The sequence below is a fragment of the Pelobates fuscus genome, chromosome 7, assembly GCF_036172605.1.
Source record: "Pelobates fuscus isolate aPelFus1 chromosome 7, aPelFus1.pri, whole genome shotgun sequence".
Taxonomy (NCBI): domain Eukaryota; kingdom Metazoa; phylum Chordata; class Amphibia; order Anura; family Pelobatidae; genus Pelobates; species Pelobates fuscus.
This window is the reverse complement of record NC_086323.1, coordinates 203,789,699-203,803,646: the sequence shown is the minus strand read 5'-3', so window position 1 is coordinate 203,803,646 and position 13,948 is coordinate 203,789,699. Positions and strand designations below refer to the sequence as shown.

Genomic DNA, 13,948 nt, shown 5'->3' with positions numbered 1-13,948 from the left:
CCAGTTTTACAGAGCCCTCTATCCTGGAGACAATGGGGAAAATAATCCAATTATATCCAGGGATAGAGGCAGACTCCATTGAGCACATGTTACCAGTAAAACACAAAAGGATACAAAAATACATAACTCCTATCATACTGAATTGAACGGGCCAAATCTCCCAGGGTCCATAGTCACAGGGCAAGGGGCGAGCAAGCAGTCCTCTCCAGGCACAAGTGGCGAAGGGCACTTCGTCACAGTAATAAATCCATGAATAAAGTAGCAGGGAGGGAAAGTACCAAATGAATGAAGGGTGATTCTTCACTATATATATATATATATATATATATATATAAATAATTCTATGTATATATTTATGTAATAAATTTACATAAGTAGGTCGTTTTATTAATTACAATTTGCGGGACCTGCCTGACAACCCAGACCGAAAGTCCAGGGAATTTAATTTGCCAGCACTATATTTAACCCTATTACTTTCCAAGACACCATAAAACCTGTACATGGGGGATACTGTTTTACTCGGAAGACTTCGCTGAACACAAATATTAGTGTTTTAAAACAGTAAAATGTATTACAACGATATCGCCAGCGAAAGTGAAATTTTTGCATTTTTCACACACAAATGGCACTTATACTGACGATAGAATTGTTGTGATACATTTAACGGTTTTGAAACACTAATATTTGTGTTCAGCGAAGTCTCCCGAGTATAACAGTACCCCTCATGTACAGTTTTTATGGGGTTTTCAAAAGTTACAGAGTCAAATATAAGGCTTGAGTTTCAGTTTATTCACATTAAATTCGCCAGATTGGTTACGTTGCCTTTGAGAACGTATGGTAGCCCAGGAATGAAAATTACCCCCATGATGGCATACCATTTGCAATAGTAGTGTAACCGCGGCTGGTTCCCTTATTTACCACTATAATGTCTTAATGCATAGAACTTAGCAGGGCTAACCATACAGATATCTTAGCCATAATTGTATATAGTTAGTAAGAGATCCTCTATTTAACATATATAAATAATTAATATAATATAAAATAAGGATTGTCTTGGAAGCAATCAAGTTTTGTCTTTTTAGATATTTATTATATAAAAATATAAATATAGACATAAAATCCATTACAACAATTTATAGCAGAGATAAGATTAACCCCTTAACGCCGTTACGGCGTTCTATGCCGTCCCCATTTAAATGGGCTTTAAAGCCGTCACGGCTTGAAGCCCCAGGAGGTCAGATTTAATTACCTCCGCTGCGATCCTCTTCGGAAGGACTTCCTGACAGCCCAGGCAGCCCTCCCCCGGCAAATGAGGCCCGCAGGGGCCATGGGATCGCTCTCAAAGAGAATAATCTGCAGTAAATAATCTTTACACTTGAATCAAGACCTAGTGTGCTCCCTTTATTGCTCTTTTCTATATATAACGCGGGATTGCACCTAGGCTTATTTACTATTTTGAAGATTTTTCGTTAAGGAGGAGTGCCTTGCTTTGTATTTTGTTTCTATATATATATATATATATATATAAATATTTCTTTAAATTGCAGGCAGTTGGTTCCTGCAATTGGATATAATCTAACTTCAGTTTCTATTAATAATGACAATATGGTCTACTATTGAATTATCTGGATTGTGCTAGACATTTTTTAAGTTCAAGATATATATATTGTAACGGAACGCAGTATATAGTCCACGATCTCCGTTGGTATCTTAGGTAATCCACAGTCAGAGTTAGAAAGCACGGCAATATCCCCAATCCTCCCAATAACCGGACGAGACACAGTTTGGGAGTCAACTAACTTGCTTTATTCACAGACTTCCATATTTATGCAGTTCCCCTTGCAAGGGGTTTCCTTACAGATGTTACAGGGGATTTCTCCCATCAGGCAGTATAATTATCCCAACAGGCATTGCTGCACGAGAGGGATCCTCCCACTAAAATGGACGATTAAGTGGATTATCCCCTCGTGCAGCAAAACTGGCAATTCACATAGAAATCCATATTTCACATAATATTACTCGCTTTCATACGAATGACCATTCGGTAGATAGCTGGGGTCTGTGGGCACATTTAGTGAGAATACCGCTCAGATCCCAGCTAAACTAACCGAACGCCGCACAAAATACATTTAACCATCGAGTTCGGTTTGAAACTACCGAACATCGATGGGGAACAGAATGTGGTGAACGTAGAACTCCCGAACGCTCTGGAAGTCCAGCGGTGTTCGGATCATTGAGTAGCCGTTTTCAGTTCCAGGCTCTCGACGACCGAACACCGCTGCAGAGACAAAGGACCCAAGATGGCCGACCGCCGCATGGTCGGTAGCCGAACGACGGCCACCTAGGAGAGCCTTCAATTACCGATTGCAACATTGTTGCAATCGGTTAATTAGTGCCACACGACTGAGTGTGTGGTCTACCTGGGGAGCCCGTATTCGTTTGGCGAACGGCCCGGATAGCCGTGTTTCGTCAAACGAAAGGTTTGCATGCTGGTAGCGTACGGCTGCCAGCATGCGAACGGTCATAATACAATACATACACAATCAAGGTATACAGTAACACATTCAGCCTACGGACAACCTTTGTTAAATATAGTCCAGAAGTGGCTAGGTTTGCCACAATGCTCCCCCAGAACCAAGCCGGCATACACAGTCTGATCCCAACGGATCGGCTTGGGGATGTCCGGGATAGTACTCACAGATCACTTTTCGAGTTCAGTTTGTCTGGATAACCCGTCGGCGTTACCGTTTTGTTTCCCTGGGCGGTAATGGATGGTGAAGTCGAAGGGCTGCAGCACCAAACTCCAGCGCAGCAGCCTGGCATTGTCCCCAGCCACACGGTTCAGCCACACCAACGGGTTGTGATCTGTGAGTAAGGAAAAAGGTTGTCCATACAAATACGGCTGTAGCTTTTTAAGGGCCCACACCATGGCCAGGCATTCTTTCTCAATGGCGGCGTAGCTCACTTCACGGGGCAACAACTTTCGGCTCAAGTAAGCTACGGGATGCTCTCCGCCATCTGCTCCCACCTGGCTCAGCACTGCCCCCAATCCGAACATTGAAGCGTCTGTGTGGACAAGAAATCTTTTAGTTGGATCAGGAGCAGTTAATACAGGAGCATTAGTCAGAGCAGTCTTGAGTTGTTGGAATGCCTGCTCACACTCTGGGGCCCAGACAACCTGTCGGGAAAGGTTCTTTCTGGTCAGGTCCGTCAGGGGTTTGGCCAGGGCGCTGTAGTCGGGTACAAATTTCCTATAATACCCTGCAGTCCCTAAGAAAGCTAGCACCTGAGTTTTGGTCCTTGGGGTAGGCCACTTTGCCACGGCCTCAATTTTGGCTGGCTCGGGACTCTGCTGCCCACACCCCACTCGGTGCCCCAGATACTGCACTTCGGCCATCCCTATGTGGCACTTACTGGGCTTTAAGGTTAACCCTGCCTCCCTAATACGGTCTAAAATAGCCCCTATATGGCGTAGGTGGTCTTCCCAGGTCTGGCTAAATATGGCTATGTCATCTAAGTAGGCACAGGCATACTCCTGAAAGCCGTCCAGTAGCCGATCTACCATCCGCTGAAAGGTAGCCGGAGCGTTTTTCATTCCGAAGGGCATGACCTTGAACTGATACAGGTCAAACGGAGTGACAAACGCCGACTTGGGGATGGCGTCATCGGCTAGGGGAATTTGCCAGTATCCCTTACACAAATCAATGGTAGTGAGATACTGGCCCCGTGCCATCTTATCTAACAGCTCGTCTATCCGGGGCATCGGGTAGGCATCAGACACCGTTTTGTCGTTTAGCCTCCGGTAGTCGACGCAGAACCAGGTTGTGCCGTCCTTTTTAGGTACCAGGACTACCGGCGATGCCCAAGGGCTATCTGAGGGTTCGATAACCCCTAGCTGTAACATCTCGTCTAATTCTGCCTTCATATGGGTCCGGACTGACTCAGGGACCCGATAGGGAGCCTGTCGCATAGGTAGCTGTCCCGGGGTTTCAACTCGGTGGGTGGCCAGCGGAGTGTACCCAGGTAAATTGGAGAAGGTAGCCCCTTTAGCTACAATCAGCGCTTGTACCTGTGCACGCTCTTGAGGGCTTAGCCGCTCCCCCAGCTGAACCCCCCGGGAGGGCTCTATCGGCTCTTCCGGTTCTAGCAAGTCAGGTAGGGGCAGATTCTCCTGATCTTCTGAGGCGGAGGCACAGATCGCCGTCACATCCTCTATCCTCTCATGGTAGGGTTTGAGCATGTTCACGTGGAGCATGCGTCTCTTCCCTACCCCTGAGCAGGGGCCAATCACATAGGTGGTGTCGCATCTCTGCTCTACCACCTGATATGGGCCTTGCCAGATGGCCTGCAGCTTGTCTGTGCGGACGGGTTTTAAAATCAAAACCTTCTGCCCCACCTGAAAGCTGCGGTCTCTGGCTCCTCTATCGTACCAGCGCCGCTGGCGTTGCTATGCCGCCTGGAGGTTGGTGCGCACAGTCTGAGTCAGCGCCTCCAGACGGTCCCGGAACTCCAGTACGTATGATACGATAGGGGTTCCGTCTGTATTACTCTCTCCCTCCCAGTGTTCCCTAATCAAGTTCAAGGGTCCCGCACCCTCCTCCCAAACAGCAACTCAAACGGGGAGAATCCTGTTGACTCCTGGGGGACCTCTCTATATGCAAAGAGTAGGTGAGGTAGGAACCTCTCCCAGTCCTTGTGGGTTTCCCCAAACGTACGAAGCATCTGCTTCAGCGTACCGTTGAACCTCTCGCATAGTCCATTGGACTGGGGGTGGTAGGCGGAATTGACTATTGGCTTAATGCCACATATTTTCCACATATGTTGGGTGACCTCGGCAGTGAATTGGGTGCCCCGGTCAAATATTATTTCTTGGGGGAACCCTACTCTGGAGAATACCTTCATTAAGTCCTCAGCTACGGTTTCAGCATGAATGTTAGTGAGGGCTACAGCCTCTGGGTACCTGGTGGCGTAGTCCACTACAGTTAGGATATACTTTTTGCCAGAGGGGCTGGGCTTTGGCAGGGGCCCCACTATGTCTACGGCTACCCTGCTGAAGGGCTCTGCAATAATGGGTAGGGGACATAGCTTGGCTTTGTGGCAGTCCCCTCGTTTCCCTACTCGCTGGCAGACGTCACAGGAGGTGCAATACTGTCGCACGTCCTTAGAAATTCCGGGCCAGAAGAAAGCATGCGTTAGGCGATATCTGGTGCGGGTCATCCCTAGGTGTCCGGACAAGGGAATATCATGAGCGATCCTAAGTAGCTCCTGCCTATATTTCTGTGGTACCACTAACTGTTTGGTTGTCAGGGTGACGGACCCTCCCACTTCCCTCGCCGCGACGCGACGCGGTATAATAACCCTTTCTCCCACGTGTACCGCTCCCCCTCTAGCCTTACCTGGTCAGTGTGTACCCTGTCCCGATATACTTGTAGGGTGGGGTCTGTCTTCGCCTCTGCCTCAAAGGTAGTCGGGGTATCCCAGGACATGTGAGTCGTGTGGGGTTCATGGTCTCTTACCTGAGCCTCAGAGTGTATCGGTGGAGCCGTGGTGCGAGCCTGCTGCCGTGTAGTCACTGGATGGGCTTCCTGGTATGGAGCCTGGGGTATAAAAGCAGAAGTCATCTGGCCCAAGTCATTCCCCAGTACAACATCTGCGGGTAAATTTTGCATAAGCCCCACTTCCACAGTTCCCTCTCCCACACCCCAATCCAAATGTACCTTGGCAGTGGGTAGCCGGTATACTGCTCCCCCTGCCACCCGTACTGCCACTGATCCGCCAGTGTGATTTGAACCTGGGACTAAATGTGGTGCAACCAAAGTTAGAGTGGCCCCCGAATCTCGGAGCCCTTGTACCTCCTTCCCTTCCAGGGTCACTAGCTGACGATGATGCTGCCGGTTGTCGGTGGCTCGGACCGACATCACCTCGTGGAGTATTCCTAGAGGTTCCTCGGTCTGGGCGCTCAGCATTTCCTGGGTGGCTGGTGCTACTTGCAAGTGATGCGCAGCAGCCCTTGGTGTCAAATTTTGTTGCACCTGGTTCCACGCTTGTCTGCTCCGGTTTTGCGTGCACTCTCGGGAAATATGTCCCCACTGTTTGCAGGTGTGACATTGGATGTTAGCCCGGCCATTGTATCGAGAGGGGGGTGGTGGATTATTTGGTGCGGGCCTGGACAGGGTTACTGTGGGGCCGGTAGGAGAAAAGTTACTGGGTGGCCCGGTAAGTCGAGGGAAAGTCTTACTTTGGAGTCCGTGATGCCTCCTGGCATCAAAATGTTGATCCGCTAGTCTAGCCGCTTCGGTTAGGGTGAGTGGTTTTCGATCTCTCACCCATTCTTGTGCTTCTGGGGACAAGCCATTAAAGAATTGCTCCAGCAGCATTAACTGCCGCAATTCTTCCATATTGGTAGCGTTGCTGGCTTGTATCCAGCCTTGTGATGCTTGATCCAGCTTGTGCGCCCACTCTGCATGGGAATCTTTCTCAGGTTTGCGCAAGCCCCTGAACTTGCGCCGGTACGCCTCTGGGGTAATGGCATACCTCTCCAAGATCGCCCTTTTTACTTTTGGGTAATCTTTGCTGTCCTCTCGGGGCACAGCGCGGTAGGCTTCGGCTGCCCTACCCGATAATTTGCCTGCCAGTAGGGGTACCCATACTGCTGGTTCCAAGTCGTGCAAATCACACAGCCTCTCGAAATCCTGTAAATATCCGTCAATCTCGTCCTTTTCTTCACAAAATACTTTAAACGCGTGATGTGGGACTTTGGGTTTTACCTGTCCGTATATGGAGGCAGTAACAGACTCTGCCCTAGGCGGTGTCTCTGGTGTGCGGTTTGCCATCAGATAATCCTGCACATCTGACATCAGCACGGTCAATATCTCCAAGGGTACTGGCTGTGGCAGAAACGCCATCATGGTTCTCCGCTCTCTCTGGTATGGGGTCTCTTCCATGGCTGGTGGAGGTGTAACGCTGCGAGCTCCGTCTCCCTCCATCAGTTCAGCGATCAGCACAGCTTTGGATTTGTTGCTGGCTATCTTACCCCTGGCTTCCAGTAGCTCCTTTAAAGTCTGCCGTTTCAGTACGGTATAATCAATCTCCATACGAATTGCCCTTGCTTTCCTCGTTCGGTAGTTTCAGTTTACACGAACACTGCTTTTCGGCTGTAAGGTTCGGATCCCGTCGCTTGCCACCAATTGTAACGGAACGCAGTATATAGTCCACGATCTCCGTTGGTATCTTAGGTAATCCACAGTCAGAGTTAGAAAGCACGGCAATATCCCCAATCCTCCCAATAACCGGACAAGACACAGTTTGGGAGTCAACTAACTTGCTTTATTCACAGACTTCCATATTTATGCAGTTCACCTTGCAAGGGGTTTCCTTACAGATGTTACAGGGGATTTCTCCCATCAGGCAGTATAATTATCCCAACAGGCATTGCTGCACGAGAGGGATCCTCCCACTAAAATGGACGATTAAGTGGATTATCCCCTCGTGCAGCAAAACTGGCAATTCACATAGAAATCCATATTTCACATAATATTACTCGCTTTCATACGAATGACCATTCGGTAGATAGCTGGGGTCTGTGGGCACATTTAGTGAGAATACCGCTCAGATCCCAGCTAAACTAACCGAACGCCGCACAAAATACATTTAACCATCGAGTTCGGTTTGAAACTACCGAACATCGATGGGGAACAGAATGTGGTGAACGCGGAACTCCCGAACGCTCTGGAAGTCCAGCGGTGTTCGGATCATTGAGTAACCGTTTTCAGTTCCAGGCTCTCGACGACCGAACACCGCTGCAGAGACAAAGGACCCAAGATGGCCGACCGCCGCATGGTCGGTAGCCGAACGACGGCCACCTAGGAGAGCCTTCAATTACCGATTGCAAAATTGTTGCAATCGGTTAATTAGTGCCACACGACTGTGAGTGTGTGGTCTACCTGGGGAGCCCGTATTCGTTTGGCGAACGGCCCGGATAGCCGTGTTTCGTCAAACGAAAGGTTTGCATGCTGGTAGCGTACGGCTGCCAGCATGCGAACGGTCATAATACAATACATACACAATCAAGGTATACAGTAACACATTCAGCCTACGGACAACCTTGTTAAATATAGTCCAGAAGTGGCTAGGTTTGCACATATATCAAATGTAACAGGTTTTTGGTATCTGCTGTCTGCTTTATAATGATTTACAAGATGTATCTGTTAGACATTTCGTTATAACTTCAGCGCTGTAGTCGGTGATATATGTATATACAGTAGTATGGGCATTAGATTGCACTTAAATACTGCACAGCACACTTGTTAGAGGAGGATATATTTGGATGGTTTTCACTTCACATGTGGGTTCACTTTTAGAATTTTTTTCACGTGTGGTACACTTTGGTTTTGTTTATGTCTACATCCAATTACCTCCCTTCTGGTTGGCATTTTCCTCCATGTAGCTTAGATTATTGACATTGTTGTCAATTACAATATTGTGGGTTTAATTCACATCATTTAACATTATGAACACTATTTGTTCCCCCCTAGAGCTGGTCCCAGTTCGTAGAATACATATCTATTCGGAGGATTTGTTTAGATGCGTTGCTTAGTAACGCCGCATATTCACGCGTCATCACGTTTACTCACGTGGGTACACTGTCTCACTTCCGTTTGGTAAGTGATTATTAGCATTTACCTATATATATATTCATTTTGCACACTGTAAGATTGATCTTGAAAAAGACCCTATATGGGTCGAAACGTCTGTGGCGAAACCGACCTCGCCACGTGTCCTTGGAGGGGGCTGATTGCCCGCTGTAACGGATCACCTGGCACCCCGACTGAGTACCTCCGTTAATGGATGCTCCTAGTGCTTCCTGAGGACTCCAAGCACTCTGGCAGACACCACAATCACCGAATCCGAGAAACCTTTAAATTCTCCCAAGCATATGAATGCTGTAGACCATTGAATAGGAACCATACGAATAGGCTTGTACTCCTAGCAGTCAACTGGAACAGCATACAATAAATCCTTCCCCCCAATAATGAGACGACACATCACTTTGAGGGTAAAACAGGAACTCTGGACTGGCTCATCCAGCCTGGCTTTTATTTCCAACTCACACATACAGGCCACACCCAGGGGGAGGCATAAAAGAACCAATGACATAGATGTTACCTCCCACACATCCCCTCCCCTTAGTGTGACACATAATCCCATTATGCATACAGTGTAAAATATACTTTTACACAACTTTCATAACTTTAAAACCATACATCACATTCACATAAAAATACATATCCACAATCAATCCATTCAGGGGAACAACATATTAAAAAATGGCATGAATCCGACCAGGGGTTCAAAAGTTACTAAAAGTATCTTTTGTTCCTTTCTGGCTGGCAGAAAAACATCCCCACAATGCACCCTGGTTTCCTCCCTTCTGCCCTGGAGTTAATTGGAGAAGTAATCCAATTACCCAGGACTAAAGGCAGACTCCATTAACCACATGGTTGCAAAACAACATAAAACACTTTAAAATACATAAAGTCACATTTACACATAACACACAGACATTTCACCTATCCCCAGATAGCTGGGATCTGCACGCACAAAACTACCGAATAGCGCGCAGATCCTACTCACACAGTACAATTGCCATGGAGCTAAAGTCTTTCCCATAGTCTTTCATTATATGAATAGGCTCCATGGTATGGCTATCTGGGGTATCACATTCCCATAAAGTCTGGTCCATAGTCCAAAGGCAAGAGGCGGGCAATCAGCCCCCTCCAAGGACACGTGGCGAGGTCGGTTTCGCCACACTTCTCCCCTTTACCCCCCAGACTAACAGGGTACTTGACCTCCTGCCGGTCAGTGCCCTTGTTAGTCCAGCAGCCCACCCACAAGACAGAAACAGCAGAGCAGCCCACCCACAATAAACAGTTACTACACCTGGGTGAGGGAAAATCTTGTCCAGGTTCAGGTGCCTCACCACGGCTGTGTGGGGGACTGGTAGGCTGCCTTGGTAGGTTGCTGAGGGGGCAGAGACCAGCGGTACTCTGTCCTGTTGCCAGCACTACCACGGGAGTAGTCTGGTTGGAGCCTGGTTGCTGGAGACCGACTGTCTCCCCTTTAAATACACCGCTCTGCTGCTGGAGACCGACTGTCTCCCCTTGAGTTACACCGCTCTGCTGCTGGAGACCGACTGTCTCCCCTTGAGTTACACAGCTCTGCTGCTGGAGACCGACTGTCTCCCCTTTAGTTACACAGCTCTGCTGCTGGAGACAGACTGTCTCCCCTTTAAATACACCGCTCTGCTGCTGGAGACCGACTGTCTCCCCTTGAGTTACACCGCTCTGCTGCTGGAGACCGACTGTCTCCCCTTGAGTTACACAACTCTGCTGCTGGAGACCGACTGTCTCCCCTTTAGTTACACAGCTCTGCTGCTGGAGACAGACTGTCTCCCCTTTGGCTAAACAGCCCTGTTGTGGGGGGGCAGGACCGACCGTCCCTACCCCCTGTGCTGGAAGTGCAGAGACCACGGTCCCATCTGCACAGGTGTGGGGCTTACAGTCTCCCCCTGGTACATTAAGCTGCCGCTGGGGAGAGGTGGTAACCAGCTCCTCTCCCATTAGAACACTCTGCCGCTGGGGAATGGAGACTGGGCTCTCTATTCCCTGTACATTAATGATCCGCCGCTGGGGAGAGGTGGTAACAATCTCCTCTCCCATGCATACTTCCCGTCTCTGCGGAGGGAGACCGACTGTCTCTCCTCCCAGCACAGAGTCCTGCTGTGGGGGAAAGGGGGATGGGCTCTCTATTCCCTGCTGGATACTCTGCCGCTGGGGAATGGAGACCGGGCTCCCAATTCCCAACAAATCACACTGCCGCTGGGGAGGGAGGACGGCTCCTTCAGCTCCCTGTAACTTGGGCGCAGAGACCACGGTCCCATCTGCGCTGGTGTGGGGCTTACGGTCTCCCCTTGGTGGGTTAGGCTGCCGCTGGAGAGAGGGTGTAACAAGCTCCTCTCTCTGAACTGTAACCTGCCGCTGGGGATCTGGGCCGACTGCCCAGCATCCCTGTAGGGCCAGTAGAGAGACCTCGATCCCATCTCCACCTGCCATCTGTGGGTCTCTCCAGGACCAGTCTATGAGGTCTGGTTCTGCTTGTCGGGTAGGTTGGAGCTGCACGAAGCTGAGCAGGTGTTGGTAGTCCTGCTCCAGCTCCCACTCCCTTGTTACCAGGTGGGTCATGTCTTTGCTCACCTCGCATTCGTCAGCCCAGACATACATGCCCATCCGGTAGTCGTAGATGTCCCAAAACCTAGACCCCTCCGTGCTGCCAAGATCAATGTCGTCCTCCAAGGCATCCCATAATAAACCCGGGCCATCATAATCATCCCCCTCCGGTAAGTCGTGCTCGGCCGTCCAGGGGGTAAGTCGAATGGTATGCCACCAGAGGGCCTGGTATGCGTTGTCTAGCCAGATCTCTCGCCATACCAGGGTCTCTAGTCTTGTCACCCACTCATCCAGGGGCTGCTCTCCCAATAGATACATGCGCATCGCCACACGCTTCTGTAGCCGCTGCTCATCACTGGGGAGACTCTCACCTCGCCGCCACTGGGCGTCTTTACAGGGCATCATACCAGACTTCCTTTCTGTCTGCATCCCTGTAGTCCGCGGCCGCCTCCTCCTCCTCATCATGGAACGCTGTCCAAAAACTAGCTGATTCCATCCTGCTGTAGCCAGGGGCGCTGTACGGATACTAGCGTTGCCCTCAATTTGTAATTCCAAACGTTACCAGTGTCTCTGAGCTGCTTCTCCTCGCACTAGGACGCCATCCCACCGCTTGCCACCAATGTAACGGATCGCCTGGCACCCCGACTGAGTACCTCCGTTAATGGATGCTCCTAGTGCTTCCTGAGGACTCCAAGCACTCTGGCAGACACCACAATCACCGAATCCGAGAAACCTTTAAATTCTCCCAAGCATATGAATGCTGTAGACCATTGAATAGGAACCATACGAATAGGCTTGTACTCCTAGCAGTCAACTGGAACAGCATACAATAAATCCTTCCCCCCAATAATGAGACGACATCACTTTGAGGGTAAAACAGGAACTCTGGACTGGCTCATCCAGCCTGGCTTTTATTTCCAACTCACACATACAGGCCACACCCAGGGGGAGGCATAAAAGAACCAATGACATAGATGTTACCTCCCACACATCCCCTCCCCTTAGTGTGACAAATAATCGCATTATGCATACAGTGTAAAATATACTTTTACACAACTTTCATAACTTTAAAACCATACATCACATTCACATAAAAATACATATCCACAATCAATCCATTCAGGGGAACAACATATTAAAAAATGGCATGAATCCGACCAGGGGTTCAAAAGTTACTAAAAGTATCTTTTGTTCCTTTCTGGCTGGCAGAAAAACATCCCCACAATGCACCCTGGTTTCGTCCCTTCTGCCCTGGAGTTAATTGGAGAAGTAATCCAATTACCCAGGACTAAAGGCAGACTCCATTAACCACATGGTTGCAAAACAACATAAAACACTTTAAAATACATAAAGTCACATTTACACATAACACACAGACATTTCACCTATCCCCAGATAGCTGGGATCTGCACGCACAAAACTACCGAATAGCGCGCAGATCCTACTCACACAGTACAATTGCCATGGAGCTAAAGTCTTTCCCATAGTCTTTCATTATATGAATAGGCTCCATGGTATGGCTATCTGGGGTATCACATTCCCATAAAGTCTGGTCCATAGTCCAAAGGCAAGAGGCGGGCAATCAGCCCCCTCCAAGGACACGTGGCGAGGTCGGTTTCGCCACACCCGCCTCTTGCCTTTGGACTATGGGCCAGACTTTATGGGAATGTGATACCCCAGATAGCCATACCATGGAGCATATCCATATAATGAAAGACTATGGGAAAGACTTTAGCTCCATGGCAATTGTACTGTGTGAGTAGGATCTGCGCGCTATTCGGTAGTTTTGTGCGTGCAGATCCCAGCTATCTGGGGATAGGTGAAATGTCTGTGTGTTATGTGTAAATGTGACTTTATGTATTTTAAAGTGTTTTATGTCGTTTTGCAACCATGTGGTTAATGGAGTCTGCCTTTAGTCCTGGGTAATTGGATTACTTCTCCAATTAACTCCAGGGCAGAAGGGAGGAAACCAGGGTGCATTGTGGGGATGTTTTTCTGCCAGCCAGAAAGGAACAAAAGATACTTTTAGTAACTTTTGAACCCCTGGTCGGATTCATGCCATTTTTTAATATGTTGTTCCCCTGAATGTATTGATTGTGGATATGTATTTTTATGTGAATGTGATGTATGGTTTTAAAGTTATGAAAGTTGGGTAAAAGTATATTTTACACTGTATGCATAATGGGATTATGTGTCACACTAAGGGGAGGGGATGTGTGGGAGGTAACATCTATGTAATTGGTTCTTTTATGCCTCCCCCTGGGTGTGGCCTGTATGTGTGAGTTGGAAATAAAAGCCAGGCTGGATGAGCCAGTCCAGAGTTCTTGCTTAACCCTCAAAGCGATGTGTCGTCTCGGTCTTTGGGGGAATGGGATTGTATGCTGACTGCCAAGAGTGTAAGCCGATGTCTGCTTTTCTTGTTCAGCTGTTCCAGTGTTCGTGTGGTTCCAGTCGGGAGAATGGTGGTTGCAGTAGCTGTCTGTGCATCTGGAAAGGGGATTATCGCCTAAACTGGGTTTTATCCTCTTGTAAGTGAAACGGTCCGTTACAACGTCGATCATGGAAAATAGTTTCTACACATGTAATTTGCACTAAAGAATAAAATAATTTTTTTTATGAAGACCTGTGAGTGCACCTTGAATATATATATATATATATATATATATATATATATATATATATATATATCCAAAATAGGCAGGAGCACTCACTTGCTTAAAATC

The 13,948-nt window shown here is 48.4% G+C and overlaps 1 protein-coding gene across 2 annotated transcripts in view; it reads right to left on the bottom strand.

Moving 5' to 3' along the window:
- Positions 1 to 13,948, bottom strand: part of LOC134568473 (oocyte zinc finger protein XlCOF7.1-like) — a 217,856-nt gene that overhangs the window by 41,412 nt on the left and 162,496 nt on the right. The window lies entirely within an intron of this gene.